The sequence below is a fragment of the Etheostoma cragini genome, chromosome 6, assembly GCF_013103735.1.
Source record: "Etheostoma cragini isolate CJK2018 chromosome 6, CSU_Ecrag_1.0, whole genome shotgun sequence".
NCBI lineage: Eukaryota > Metazoa > Chordata > Actinopteri > Perciformes > Percidae > Etheostoma > Etheostoma cragini.
In genome coordinates, this window is record NC_048412.1 from 19,770,170 (window position 1) to 19,785,368 (window position 15,199).

Here is a 15,199-nt window from a genome sequence, read left to right on the forward strand (position 1 = left end):
TGTTTTCATGTCATGGAGGGAGAAATTCTGATGATTGTGCGAGGAACTGAAATGGGGAAATTGCAGCTTTTCCGCAGAGTGAGAAGCATATTAGGAGAGAGAGGGCTTCTGAAGAGCAAAAAGAAGCCAGTGCCAAGAATCTAGCTGCTCTTCAGTCCTTTCTGAGAGAGTCAATCAGCAACCAGTTGATAAATACAGGAATTTTCCCTAGCAAGTCTTAAGGGGAGGATATTTTAGGGGAGTGCTATTTACCATACCTGCTGCCAAACATTGAAACTGAAAACACCAAACTAACAGCCCTGTAATGAAATTGTAGATGCCGGAGGTGAAGTCGTGAGCAGCCTGACTGAAGTATAATTATCTATTTGCTGTACAGACGACAGTATATTATCTGTTTCTATTCCTTAGCTCAGACTCATTGTGCTGTTCTTTCTTTTTCTTTTTTTGTTCTTGGTCGGTGATGAGCACGAATGAACAACATTCAAAGATTTTTTTTGTTCACTGTGATGCGAGTTTGTAGTGTCAAGATGTCAAGAATGTCAGCTGACTTGCCTGATCTGGTTTTTCTTGCAATTTGTCTTGGTTTTTAAATTGCAAACGCCAAAATGAGGAAATACAGCTCAATTAAGCTATGTTCCAGTGCACACACAGTACAATATAATTACAATTTGGTCACATCTTCCAATAGTAATGTAACAATAGTCAGGGAAATGGCATGGGTATGTATTATAGTAATGACAAATGGAGTTGTTATGTATCAAATACATTCAAGGACACCTTTTTGATTAAAAAAAACCCAACACCAGTTCACATGAAAAATGCTTATTGTCACTGAAAACTGACAGCAAGTGTATAACTGAATAGCTTTTATACTTCGCACCTCACTGATGATACACACAGATCAACTTGCAAGTAAATGATTTATAATCATGCGTGTACATAGCTGAGAGGAATATAAACGGCTGTATATGCGCGCATGTGTGATGATCTCTCCAATCTATTTACATTTTTCATGGGATGGGACTGTAGAAGCAGTCGGTGAACTTTTTAGTTTTTTTTTAATTTTGTTTATCTTGTAACACAACCAAATGAAACTGACAATTATGGAGATTAATGTGGGTAAAATAACAGTATTTAGGAATGTCCTTGTTACAAATGAAAACAATGCCCTCACCCTGGGCATTCCTTTACATCTCACTTATTTTTATAACCTAAACACTAAATATACCCAAGTGACCCTCAGGAGAGGAATGTGCATATTCAGCTCTCCCAACAGTAAACCCGCTGACATCACAGTGTCCCGTGCAGGTGGAGGACACCACCAGCTCCGTTTCTGGATTACACCTCCAGGTAAGACTTACATCAGTAGGGCATATTTTAAATGCACAAACAGGTTTAAAACTGTTACGTTAAGTTGCTTTGAATTTTAACGGGTTTTTACGAAATACCAATGTATGGTGCGTCTTTTTATGTAAACATTTTTGTCGGATGCATTAATGTAACGTTAGCGGCCGATGACGTTTTAACCATTTACTTTTTGTTTGCGTATATTTTAACGATATAACAAGTAGGTTACTTTTAGTATTTTCAACCGTATATACATTACTTTGACCATTTTCAACGATATACCCACCAGTTTTAGCTATTTCAAATGTTTATCCTTACATCCATACAGAACTTTTAGCTGCCTTTAGCTTTTTCCAGTGGCGGAATGCAGCGTTAGTAACCTTAAAGTCAAGTAACGTTAGTGAACTACATTAATTGTATTAACGTTAATAACTTAATAAATAAATGTAATAAATAAATGTATTAACGTTAATAACTAACCTTAGTTAATTTGCAAATTTAGTACGAAATATTAAACTAAGTAGCTAGTTATCTATGATGTTACCGGTTAAACAGTGTAAAATTAACCCCACCTTTACCACCTGCACCATTGTGCGATGTAGCCTACACATTAATAATCCAGTAATATAAAATGTAGGCTTGTTATTCTGAAATGCACCATTCTGTATGATGAGTACTTTTACTAGTGGTGGTAACGATACTTAAGTATATGCTAATACTTGTGTGACGTTGCTTTTACTTGAGTAAGATTGTGAATGCAGAACTTTTACTTGAAACAATGTGTTAACACAGATAGTATTGCTTTAACATCTAAGTGCTTCTTTAACCACTGGCTATGCCAATCATAATTTCCATTTTTTCCCAATGAGATGAGATTGATACTTACAACTTTGTAACTGCAAAAGTACACCCTGGGGTGCAAGTATCCCTGGTTGGGTCACTGGTGTAAACTCTTGATTTCCTGTTGAATATAAATTGAATCATTTTGAGTCTGCAATATGGGCTTCTAGTACAAAGTCCACAGTAATGCTATAATGATTTGTCTGAAGGATACACTGCAGTTGTAAAGGCAAAACTGGGCTACAATATCCTGGAGGTATATTATAGTAAATCGTTGGAATAAGAAATATAGACCTACAGTGAACTTCTATACGGTCTCCGTAAACCCACTTACCACTGAGTCCCCAGAGAAGTGTTAAAGTCATGCTTTGTTGATGGCAATTTTATGACATCTTGGCAAGTTAAAGATGCTGGGCACAGCTTTGTTTCCAAGGAAACACAATTTAAAATTCCGTTTGCTTTGTTTAAAAACAATAATTGCAGTGTTACTGTGTTGTGTGTGTTATAATGGCTTCCAATGCTGTAGGAGCATTCTTAAAGGATTGATTAATGTATTTATGTACACTATTAATTTTGCCTTTAGCATTTCATGCAAATCATGTCTCAGTTAGATGTTATGGAGAGGAAGTTGATTTTGTCCAGACCTTAAAGAAAGAACTAAAGAAACACTGCAATATTTTTCAGAGAGATACAATACAAATATCCCAGCTAAATCATCATGTAGTCATTAAAGGTCAAAGATTTTACCAGTGAAATTCATATATAGCGGTAAGGTTACAGGAAAAGGAAAATGTCATACATCACTTCAATGTGCTCTATGTACAGTGCTATGCTATATGTCTTTGCAAGACAGACATATTTTACTAAGTTATATTTGTAAATACACTACCTGAGAGAATGAATCTCAAATGACAATGGTTGCACCTCTGCCTGGGGTGTGTTATATATTTGATAAAAATCAAAATCCTGCATCCATATTTATATTTACCTTAGCAGCTGTACTACACTAGTATAACTTTCTTTTTTGCATATGCAGCCCATGAGATGTTAGTGTGATTAAGATTATATGAGCTCATCGGCAGCATCATGATTTTGTAGATGCATTTCACCAGTCTTAAATACTGTATATTTAGGACTGTTTATTTGGTTGGCTGTCTAAAATCAAAGACTCAACATTTGGACTATCTAGTGTTAAATACCATTAAATATTGATATTATCTATTCAGCGATTGATGCTAATATTATAATTGTAGCTCGGGATTGAAAAACACTTTTTCATTTCTCTTATGATAATCCGTCTTAAAAATAAAGTCTGAGTTAGGGGGCGTGCAAAAACACGATGTAGTTCTTTGTATTTGACTAAGTGTGCACACATACTCAGTCTGCTACAGCTGACTTCCCAACTCTATTATCATATAATTGTTATTAATGTATGATTGACCTATTTAAGTAATGGTATACATTTATCATTCTCTATGCTTTGTGATTACATATTTATTGCTTGCACATGCTTCCTCTCCACTCTCTGTCCTTCTCTTATTTTCCTTTTCTCCATTTTCATTATCACTCCCCCGTTTTGTCTCTCTGTCTCTCCCTCTCTTACCCCCCTGCGACATAGCCTCTGTCTTTCTCTTTGCTGAGGTGGCTGTACCTGCTGTGACTTTGACAAAGTAGTCTCCATGCGGGTGTTTGTTTGTGTGTGTGTGTGCGTGCATATGCGCATGTGTGTGAATGCAAGGATGCACAAGAGTGTTTGTGTGCATGCACTGCTTGCACAAGCTTAATTTTTAGTTTGCAAATTTGTCTGACTGTTGCATTTGTTTAAATGTGCATTGAACACATGCAATGTTGTGTGTGTGTCTGTAGACGTGCGTCCGTGCATGCGTGTGTGCGTGTGTGTTTGTAAGAGAGAGTACTGCAGTATTCTTGCACCTACGTCCACTGCTTATGTCATACTATACACTCATCTGGTCTGTCCTCCATTACTTCTTACTTTTTTCATCCTTGCTCTCTTGTTCACCTCCTTTTTCCCTGTGTGCTCCTCTTCTCTCTCGCACCATCTTCTCTCCCTTTTGCTCCCCCGGCTCCCTCTGCTTGTCTCCTCCCTCTCTGTCCCCTCCCTCATGTTTCATCCTTCCTCTCTCTCATTGATAGTGAAGAATTTGTGACTAGAATACTGAGGAGCTAATCATTATTCCACGAGCACAGAGCGCAGTGCTCTGGCAGAATGTCAATTCCCCCCTCCCTCGGTCTTCCTCCTCTCCTTACCTTCTTTAACATGTTCTCCAAACAATAGTTAACACAAAAGCCACATTTATGTTATACAAAGAGAAAAGTAGGGAAACACTCTTGCAAATACAATTTGCGAACACTGTCCTCTTAACACCTGCAGCGAAGTGTAGCCGATGTGTAATGGTGGAGTAAGGTTTACATTTGTGCTGTGGATGGTATTTGGAGTGTGCGTGATACGTAGTTGTTATGTAAAAGCGCTCCACATCAATTTGTCAAGAGCAAAGTGGTAGGATGGAGATGAGAGAGAGACAGCTGTTGAATGCATATTTAGAGAAAGGAGGGAGACTAAAACAGAGTGACAGCAGATTTTCAGTGAGGCCTGAATTGCCAGTGATATTATGTTATTTTCCTTATTGTGTTTCTACATATTGGATTAATAGTAGTTTAAACATAAAATGACTGAGGAAAGATTGCAGTCAGTCACTTTCGCAGGGCAGATTTACCACCTAGTCACCTAGTCGTGCTGGAAACCAAGAAAGTGGTAAATTAGACAACACACACACACACCCACACCCACACAGACACAATCACACACAGACTGGGACTGCGGGGTGTGTCATTGTGTGTGATGGAATGGGAGAGACAGCACATGGAGACTCCTCCTGACTTCCTAAAAACTGCAGCTGTGGGTCCCAGACCCGGGTAAAGCTGTGTATGCAACCCTCACAGACACACACACACACACACACACACACACACACACACACACACACACACACACACACACACACACACACACACACACACACACCAAATGCCATGGCCTAAGGGAACCTCTGGCGTGACATGGCTGCAGCCTAATAGGCTCAAGGATGAGTGAGTAATAGGTGTTCCAGCACTCTCCGCCCACTGGACAAAGACATCTTGAGATGCGCATTATTTTATGAGATGCAAAGTGAATAGGTGAAAACATGATGAAGCATTGGGTGGGGGGGCTGTTTGAGATCAAAGTAGAGGAGACAGCTCAGCATTGTCACATACTATATTTGTTTCTCTGTTTGATTAGGGGACAGCTTATTGGATGAACCAGAGTTGAGATGTATCCAAAGGCTCAATTCAGAGGGTAATAGTCAATATGAGAGACACAAATAGACCCAAACCTTAGATTACGTCACTGTGTAAATAAGATTTTTTGACTGATTAGTAATTCAACCATGACAGATTTAGTTGTCATTTTGGTGAGTTAAAATCTAACAACAATCTTGTAACTGAACATTTAAAAAACAAATCACTGTAGGGCAACAAACTGTTGTCACTAGCACTTCTCACAGAGTGACAAAATCAATGATTCAACACACTGTGGTGAGTGTAATAGCATTGGAGGACATACAATGCTAAAGGAGCATTGCATCAGGGCTGCAAGGTTAAGAAAAAGATCTATATTAATAAGGCTACTTGGGCCGAACAGAGCACCAGTGAGTTACGAATGCATCATAGGGCCACGTCCAAGTCTCGTTAAGGGGGATAAGACAGCATAGCGTGATAGAAGCGTGATATGGGAGTTAGGCAGTGACATCATATAGTGTGAGCAGCTTCTCTGGAGACTGCTTGCAGTGGGCTCATGCTGTTGTGGAGTTGTGCCTTATATGAGTGAACATTATAAATAGTGAGAAGAATGTCAGCTCCATTCAAGGCAGTCCCACATGAAGTGTCAGGGTGATTTTCAGCAATGTGAGTTACGTTACAGTGTGTGGGCCCAGTGATGGAAGGACTATTCAAATCATTTATTTAAGTAAAAGTAGAAAGACAACACTATAAAATATAGTCAAGGTGCAGCAATGGCCTTTCTGGAGTATAGTATCAATTATAAGTATTGTATTCATTTGTAAATTGCATTCTAATTTTGCAGTCTTTTAAAGTGGAGATACTTTTATCTTTATATACTGTATAGTAGTATGAATTGTACATCTACGTGGTAAATCTATGAAAATGCATAACATTTTTATAACATGTTAACATAATGATAACATATTTTGTATGATCTGTGATCAAAAGGGAACCCTGGTAGCTGAGGTGTTGGTGATGAACAACTGCAACAACAACTGAAATCTAGTGCAGTTGAACTAAGTAACACAAAATGCTCTGATAGGATTTATGCTTGTGTGTGTATGCTTCTACTTTCCCTGCTTGCATTGCGTTTGTGCCTATCAGTGACATTATGTCAATATGTGCCTCAGAATGTGAGCCCAATTGTGTTTACATCTGATTTTGATGTGTGTGTCTGTGTGTGTGTGCGTGTGTGCGTGCGTAGATATACAGTATATATGTTTGTGTGTGTGTCAGTGTGTGATGTGTGTCATAGGGTATGAGGCGAGTCGAGTAGTGTGATAGTATTTGTCACCCTGAGCATGTAGCCATGTCAAACTCTGTCAGGGTAGTTTACTCTGGCAAGGGATGGAACACATCCCTATAATTACTCTCTCTGTTAGCTTGTGTGTGTTTCAGATATTGTGTGTTTTCTTCATGTCCAGTATGCCTTTTCCCTTATTCCAAATGCTTATCCCAGACACTGACTGAGAGAGAAGAGGGGGAGCTGAGATGATATTAATCTTTGAAAAAAATACCTAGGAGAGAGAGAGAGAGAGAGAGAGAGAGAGAGAGAGATACACAGAGCAAAGGAGTGGGTGTTGGGAATGAGAAGGGAGGGAGGGGAGAGAGTGGGAGGGGGCAGTGAGAGAGAGAGCTGATTAGATTGGAGAAAGCCAAGGAGGTACGGGTACACTATTGAGCAAGGGGAGAGACAGAGGGGGAGAGAGGCAGAGGAGAGGGTGACTAAGTGAATGCAGTTTGCCGTCGCGTGTCGCTGAATCACAGTGAAGTCCACACACAGGCGGACGAATTGGACCTGAATCAACAAATGGATACAGAAAAACTGGATGTACACTGCATATGAGGAGACAATAAGGGAGGAGGAAGACTCTTTTTCTTCATATCCTTTTATCAGACAGAGCTGTGAGGAACCCACAGGTATGGAAAGGAAAAATAGCGGACAACATTTATCTCCAACACCCTTGGAAGCCGTAGAGCTGTGAGCCAGAATGAAGTCGTCTGTGGGACTCGCTGGGATTGAATATTTGCTCAGTGAGTATTTGTATAGGCTGCAAATATCAGTGTACGAGCGTGTGTGTGTGCGCGTGTGCGTGTGTGTATTGGTGCCTCTGGCTTGTGCACTGCCTCTGATGCTTTTTTCATGAAGAAAGACAAAATAAGAGAGGAAGAAAGGAATGCAAATGCAGTTGTGCTGCAATATCTCTTTTTTTTGTGATATGCTGTTTGCATCACCGAACAGCTTTTTCCCTTCTTTTTTAAACAACAACTACCCCAGACTTGACTCTGTGTGTTTGTGCCTCTTCCTCAACAGTGCTGGTGTGTGTGAGTGTGTGAGCTGATATTAGCAGCCCCATTGGTATTCAGTGGAGGGAGCTCCAGGATCTCGCTGCGCCTTTCCCCAGGATGGGATCACAGAGCGGGGATTGTGCTCGCCTGTGGAGAGCCTGCTGAAATGGGTGAGTGTTCGTCCTCCTCTCCCTTGCTTTTTCCCTCTTTCCATTTTCTTTCACCTGTTATTTCTTGTTGCTTATATTCTTCTGTCTGCCTCCTTTCTTCAGTCTGCAGTTATGTACACAGCATTTTCACCAATGATGGGTCTTCCCTTCGTTTCCTTGTGTCTTTCACCCACTCATGCTGTGCAATCCACTGTCTTACCACTCCCCCACCTGTTTCCCCCCCATCTCTTTCCATCCTCTTTTCATCCAGCATCCCCCCCCCCCCATAAAGACATAAACCTATCCAGTTTGGAAACAAGGTGGAAGTCTGACTGGCTCACTTCAATTTGTTGCTTCTCTTCCATTATTCCCTCTTTGCTTTTTGTTTCTCCTCCCCACTTTGGCTGTGTCACCCCCCCTTCTTGTTTCCATCTCTCTCGGTTTATTCTGTTGGAATTCAGACACACAAAGACGTTCAATTCTTTTTGCTGTGTGTGTGTGTGTGTGTGTGTGTGTGTGTGTGTGTGTGTGTGTGTGTGTCTGCATGTGTGTGTTTGAAACGATTGCATTTTCTGTATCAATCATTTTTATGGCGTTTCGTGTTTGTTTATCTGTGACACAATGCAGAGAGGGCAGAGGTGTGTGTTCAGCCTTGTGTGTGGGACTGGTGGAACATAAGGTTATGAAGTAGATCAATGTGTTTAATTGCTTCAGATATTGCAGCTGTGACATGTAAACACACACACACACATACACACGCAAACACACACGCGCGCACACACACACACACACACATGCACACACACACACACACACACACACATACACACATACAAACACACACACACGCTGTCAGTCGTTTGACACCCACCTTTGTCTTTGCTCCTTGCTGATCTACCTTCTGCACACTAATTCACACCCACATCTTTTATACACACACACACACACACACACACACATGGTCTCATCCTAACTGGTCATAAGAGGATATGGGTGTCACAGGAGGGTCACATCTATCCACACAGCACTATTGATTGCAGCTGATACACTGAATGGCCTCTGATTTTTCATTTTAAATGGACCATCACCTCACTAGACTCTGGAAAAAAGGAAGAGGTCTAGTCTAAGAACCTATTTAATGATTGCATTTTGTTCTGTTAAGAGAGGCAATATTGGCACATCATGGCTCTATGTCCACGGGTACGTTTAAAGCAATGCATGCTATCTGTGTGCTGTTCTGAATTAGGAAGGAATCATCATGCAGCTGTGAGCTTTTTTGATTAGAATTCGAAAATTCTTTTGTTTATTCAAGAGGTGCATAGTAACAGAGGCAAAAGTACCTGTTGGGTAGTTAGAATTTGACATTTTGCTGCTATTTTTAGATTTAGGCAATGTATCTACAAAAGGCAACATGATTGTAGTTCAATATGTAGCTATATGCTATCTGCATGTTTGTTATACGTGGTCTACTAATGAAAATAAATAAACATATATATACATATATATATATATATATATATATAAGTAAAGGCAATATGATTTCTTAGGAAATAAAAAAAAGAGTCATCCAAGTCTGTCTAAGCTCAGGCCAACATTAGTTTTGCCATGTGTAATCTGCATGCCTATCTACTTGGGATATTGTTATTTTGAAGGGATATGTCTTTGCACAGTATAAGAGAAGAAGAAGAGTTACGCAAAGGGGAAATTCATTTTCAATTTGTTATTACACATTACACAAACCCAGGTCCCCAATACACACATACGCAAACACGACCTACTGAATACACATGCATTAATTGCAGAGATGTCAGAGTGACGGGGCTGCCTCATAGGAGGGCCCCTGAGCGGATGAGGATTCAGTGCCTTGCTCTAAGGCACCTGAGTTACTGCCGCTCCAAGATACACAATTGTGACATTGTGCATCTTAGAGATTGAAAAGTTGATCAAAGTGTAAACAAAATCTGATCAGACTCCCAAAAGGCACTAATCTTTGCTTACATTAAATGCAAGAGAGCAAAATCCCATGCCAACGATGTTCTCTAATGCTGTCTGAAAATCTTCCAGTTAAAAAAGATGTCCTTGTGTTACTCCTAAATCTATAATCTGTTCAGTTCAGACATTTCTATGTTTCTTTTCTTTATGAGGACAGTCTCTATACTTCTTTATTCTTCTGTTTATTAATATGTAGAACAGCATTTCTCAAACAACAGTGCTGCTCAATGATTCATTTTAGAGATTGTATTATTTGGATTTGCCCTAAAACCCAAAAGACAAAGTATGAATAGTAAAACTCAAAAGCACAGTTAAACCATAGTTTAGTCCAATTGCTTTTTCAGTAACAAAATGATCCAAACCATGATTACTGTATTGTGTATTTTACCAAATGAGTTACTGAATTTATTTGTTATTCTTTTAGATCCTAACAGATCAAATATCTTATGTTGACCCAAGCACAAATGCTAGTTTGAATTTTGAATAAGAATGACAACTTACACTAGGCTGTCTACACCCGTCAAGTATGAATATTTGACCTGAATGCTTTGAGCCTGGACTGCAGTCCTCCAGCTGCCTCAGGCACATTCCCCAGTCAGAAGTTTGCTCTGGCCTTCAGTGTGCTCCATCACATGCATCTTGGATACTGTGAAATATGTTGGACAGCTAACTTGGTATTCAGGAAAGTAACAGGAGAAATGATTAAAGAAAGAAAGCAGGCTCGGTGTAGATGAACATAGGGACTAGAAGAGAGATGTGACGGGGGAGAATGTTTGAAGATAAGCTTGTTTGGGACAGAGTGAAAGGATCAAATGATAGAGTGAGTGGAGAGGAGGAAGGAGCAAACAAGCAGCAAAGTCGGAGGAAGAGTGACAAGGACGGAATAGACAGCAGGACGACAGGCAGGGTGGAGTGTGATGAGGAGGAGAATGGCGTACGTGATAAGGCAGAGTGACACAAATGTCACCATGCTAACCTTTTCATGCACTCTCACTCTCTCTCCTCTCTACTTTGGCTCTCTTCTTCCTCTCCTTCTAGATCTGAAGCCTTGCAGAGATGGACACCAAATGGGCAGCATGGAAGCCAACATCCACCCTCCAGCGACTAGCTTTCCACACCTAACCGCCTCCACCATCTCCAGCCATCAGCTTGAACCATCCCAGCAAAGACCCCACATGCAGAGTTGAGGACGGAAAAGCTAGGCTGAGATACCAGAAGTCGTCTACAGGAAGTAGAGAAAAGCAGAGGGGTGACATGCCTCAGAGGAGTTAACTAACAGCAAACCAGTCAACTTGTTGAGCACACAATTGACTTCATCTGAAATGAAATAAGTTGCAGTGATGCTTGAGCGCTGGTATGGAGCTCTTGGACATGTCTGGATTTATCGCCTGTATATATATCCTATCAAGATTACAACACTTTCCTGCACACCTCAGAGCTGGGCTACGTTTCCAGATTGGCTTGTGGGCAAAAGCAAGTAATTGAAAATTCCCCCTTGAGAGGTTCTGATTTGTTGTGGGGTAGGAGAACTTTTTTTTTGAAGGAACACTTATTTAAAAAAAAAAAAAAACCTTCCTTTATCCCACATTTTTCCCTTTTTTCTTTTTCACCATCTTTCTCAGTCATTGCGGAGAAATACATTATGAAGCAGCACCATTCTACTCATTCTCCCATGGTGACGGATAGATAGGAGGGACAGACTGTCCAGAATAGATAACAACCAAGGAGACTGGCACTGAGGAGAGGAGAAGGGGAAAAATAGCAGGGAATAGAAGGAAACAGCTAGCGAGAGAAAGAAGAAGAGGAAGCAAGAAAAGAAAATTTTAAGAATTGACTGGGATTGTTCGAAATCAAATTTGTCTAATTCACCTGTGTCATATTGGAGGCTAGTTAGCACAATGTGCAGGGGAGGGGTCAGGATTCACACCAGGAGGGGCACTTGAGCAGGAGAGGAGGTTATGTCCCCCCCCTGCACCTGCCTGGTCTGGTACTTAGTGTTTGGCAGGAAGACAGACTGAAAGATGGTCCGGTTAACAGGCAGCTATATTGACAGACGAGCTCTGAGGCTGGTAAGATAGACAGGCAGAAGGGCAGACAGATAGACAGGCAGGTAGATAGACAGACAGACAGACAGACAGACAGCCTATTCCAAGTGTCAGGCAGAGAGCCAGGCAGACACCCAGTGCCGGCACAGTAGACAGCGTGCAATTCATTGTCATTCTATGCAGTGTGTGACGAAGAGACAGAGAAAAGGAAAGGAAGCAGAGACAGAAAGAACGAAGAGGAGCATCCCTGTTTTTGTAGCTTCTGGAGGATTGCATCCACCTCAGTCAGTACTGTGACAAGCCCATGGACTAAAAACAGGCTGGGAAGGGAAGGGGCTTTACTAGAAAGGAAATACAGGTTGGAGAAAGAGGGAGGGGGGAGGCAGAGAAACAGAGGGAGAGAGCAGGTGTCAGAAATCCTCCCCTTCATCTGCTTGTCATTTACTCCATTATGTTCTCTCATCGTCTGGCGAGGTGATTGGTTTTCTGATGCCGTTGTTCCTCTGCTCATAGGCCCTGCACAACCCAGAGCAAAACAAGAGGTGGACAGACAGAGGAAAGCAAAGAAAGACAGCATTAAAGGAAAGGTGGAGTCCCATTTTGATTGACTAATTTTTCACCCCTACCTTTTCTTATTTGTCAAGATTGGCTGTTGTTATTTTTGCTCACTTTTTTTCTTATAGTAAGCGGTCCCTCATAAATCCCTCAGTGTCTTTGTACACAGAAGTGAACCGCTCCTTCCTTCAATTGTTGATTTTTCGTGACTTGCTATAAAGGGATTATTTTCTTCATCTGAGTATAAACACTGGAATCCTCCAGATTCCTTCAATATGTCCTCACCCCCAGTGACACAGTGTGAACCCCTCTGACTCCTACAAGGCCCTTTTGCTGAAGTGCTAAAACCCTGTGGTCTCGGATCTCAATGCCTGTGTTGACTCACTACTACAGCGATGACATGGGACAACTCATCTGATACCTTTTGATTAATTCTGTAAGTAGAACTCTCTCTCTTTTTCTATGTGTGTGTATGTATGTGTTCACATGTACTCTGCATGTCATTAGCGTATTTTCAGCTCATGTATGCAGAAACGTGGACAGGGCCCATCTTTCTGCAGTGTTGGTTTTCGGGTGTCTTCACCGAGGATTTGCTTTCCTGTGCTTCCTCTGCTCCAGGCAATTTGAGCTTGTGTGTGTGTGTGTGTGTGTGTGTGTGTGTGTGTGTGTGTGTGTGTGTGTGTGTGTGTGTGTGTGTGTGTGTGCGTGAGCGTGAGCGTGTGTGTGTGTGTTTGTGTGTGTGTGTGTGTGTGTTTGCGCGCGTGCTTGTCAAAGAAAAAGATTTTGATCTTACACCCAAGCTTACAACATCAGAGTGGTGTCAGAAAGAGGGTAAGGTGGTGCTTTTTTCTGTGTGTGTGTGTGTGTGCATGTGTATGTGTTTGTGTGCATGCCTACATATTGGTCCTGAGGTTAATTTGAACTAATTAGGGTTGCGTATTTTGCTTGTCAGAGTTTTTTTGGGTTCTGTGTCAGTGTACTTGCATTCATTAGGGTGAGATGGAAAGGGGCTAAAACTGAGGGTGAACTAGCTAATGAGAATAACTCTGATGCCCTGACTAGTTCTTTGTTGCCCCCATTTCACGTCTAATGCTCTGAGCATTACACCCCGGCTGCATATATTTTCAACCTCTTTTTATCTCTCTTTTTATGTGTTGCCTTGGATGAAACTGTATGCTGAGAGCCAGCCTCTGCAATGTCCTGCATATTGCTAAGCCCATCTATCTCCGTAGACACATCCACATCTTTATACACTCCCACAGTCACCAGGCCCTGCACCGGGAGACGCTCAATCAAGATAGTCCCTTCAAACAGACCAATGAACTGTGAATAACGCCATTACACAAACTCCCAGCTCAGAGCGTTACAGAGACAGAAAGATAGGGAGGGTGGAAAAAAGAAAAGGAAAAAAGCAAGAGAGAATGAAAATCCTTCTGTAGATTGAAGAACAAGAGCAGAAGCAAATGAGAGAGGAGAGTGTGAGACAGAAAGCAACAGAGAGGAGGACACAAAGAGGGGGGAGGGTGAGAAAGAGAGTGAAAAGGCAGTGTGAGAGTCTAGAGGGGCCGCAGAGCAGGAAAAGACCTCTGCTCCATGGAAGCCCTCTGATGGGCTTAGCAAGGCCCCGCTCTGTTCACACTGTTGGTCAGCCGCTAAGAATTAAGATTACTAAATAATACGATTACTGCAGCTGCACACTGATAACACACTGCTGCCGATCCCCTTTGTCACTGTCACAAAACCCAGAGAAGAGAGGAGGATTGGCATATGATGGCATCAAAGGCATGACAGTACTGACTACATTACACTGTCCCAAGGGCCCAGGCTTCACAACATGGCTTCTCTGCTTTGCATCTGAGTGGAAGTGGGAAGATATGGTGTGACTTTTATATGACATGGCCATAAACAGAAGGACGCAGAAGCAAACATAATGTAAATCCCAGGTTTTCTCCTCCCTTTGATGGATGTTCAATCATGTGGCATAAATTGGGACTTTCTTTCTTCAGTTGTTTCCGTTGCGCTGTCAGCTCCACATGGGACCAAAATCAAGCACAAAGTGAAAACTCAGTATATTACCTGATCCCACATGTGTAAACATAAAGTAAGGCTCTAATAGTGAGACATCTTCCCCATTATCTTGATGCTTTACACCGCATCCTCTGCGTGGGCTATTTGTTTCATGTTTTCACTCTTGACAGCTTTGACACAGATTCCCGCCAAGTTGACCTTGCAGTTTAAAGTGTAATAAAAGCTGAATTCCCAGGCTGTGTTGCACATCGATACGTGTTCTTGTGGTAGCTGATAAATGGTCTCACACCCCTCTGGAGAGGGGGAAAAACAAGCAGGCAGCGGAAACCGCTGTCCAGTTCTGCTCAGCGGAAGTAAATTACAACTGCCTTAAACCCACTGCTCCCAGAGTAGTGAGCTAATATCAGGGTTGGGCTGGGCTCAAAACCCCTTCTACGAGACATGAAGTATTTCTACTCACCTCTCAGCAGGAGCAACCATTCGCCTGCAAAGCTAAAGATTAGCTTGGAGCAGGAAGTAAAAAAGACACATTTAGTATGCGATGGTATACAAGAGTAACAAATAACAAACCAGAGCAGAGGGCACAAAACTAAATCAATGAAATATGACGCACAG

At 41.6% G+C, this 15,199-nt stretch overlaps 1 protein-coding gene across 2 annotated transcripts in view; it reads left to right on the forward strand.

The window, feature by feature from the left end:
* The first annotated feature begins 7,183 nt into the window (after nt 1-7,183).
* The window catches only part of grik5 (glutamate receptor, ionotropic, kainate 5), a 77,609-nt gene continuing 69,593 nt past the window's right edge, over nt 7,184-15,199 (forward strand). Inside the window, exons 1-3 of one of the 2 annotated variants that reach the window (XM_034874557.1) lie at nt 7,184-7,560; nt 7,841-7,985; nt 10,995-12,992. The gene's annotated coding sequence lies outside the window, so the exon portion shown is untranslated. The remainder of the gene's footprint in view (nt 7,561-7,840; nt 7,986-10,994; nt 12,993-15,199) is intronic. The other variant, XM_034874556.1, reaches the window with a different exon arrangement.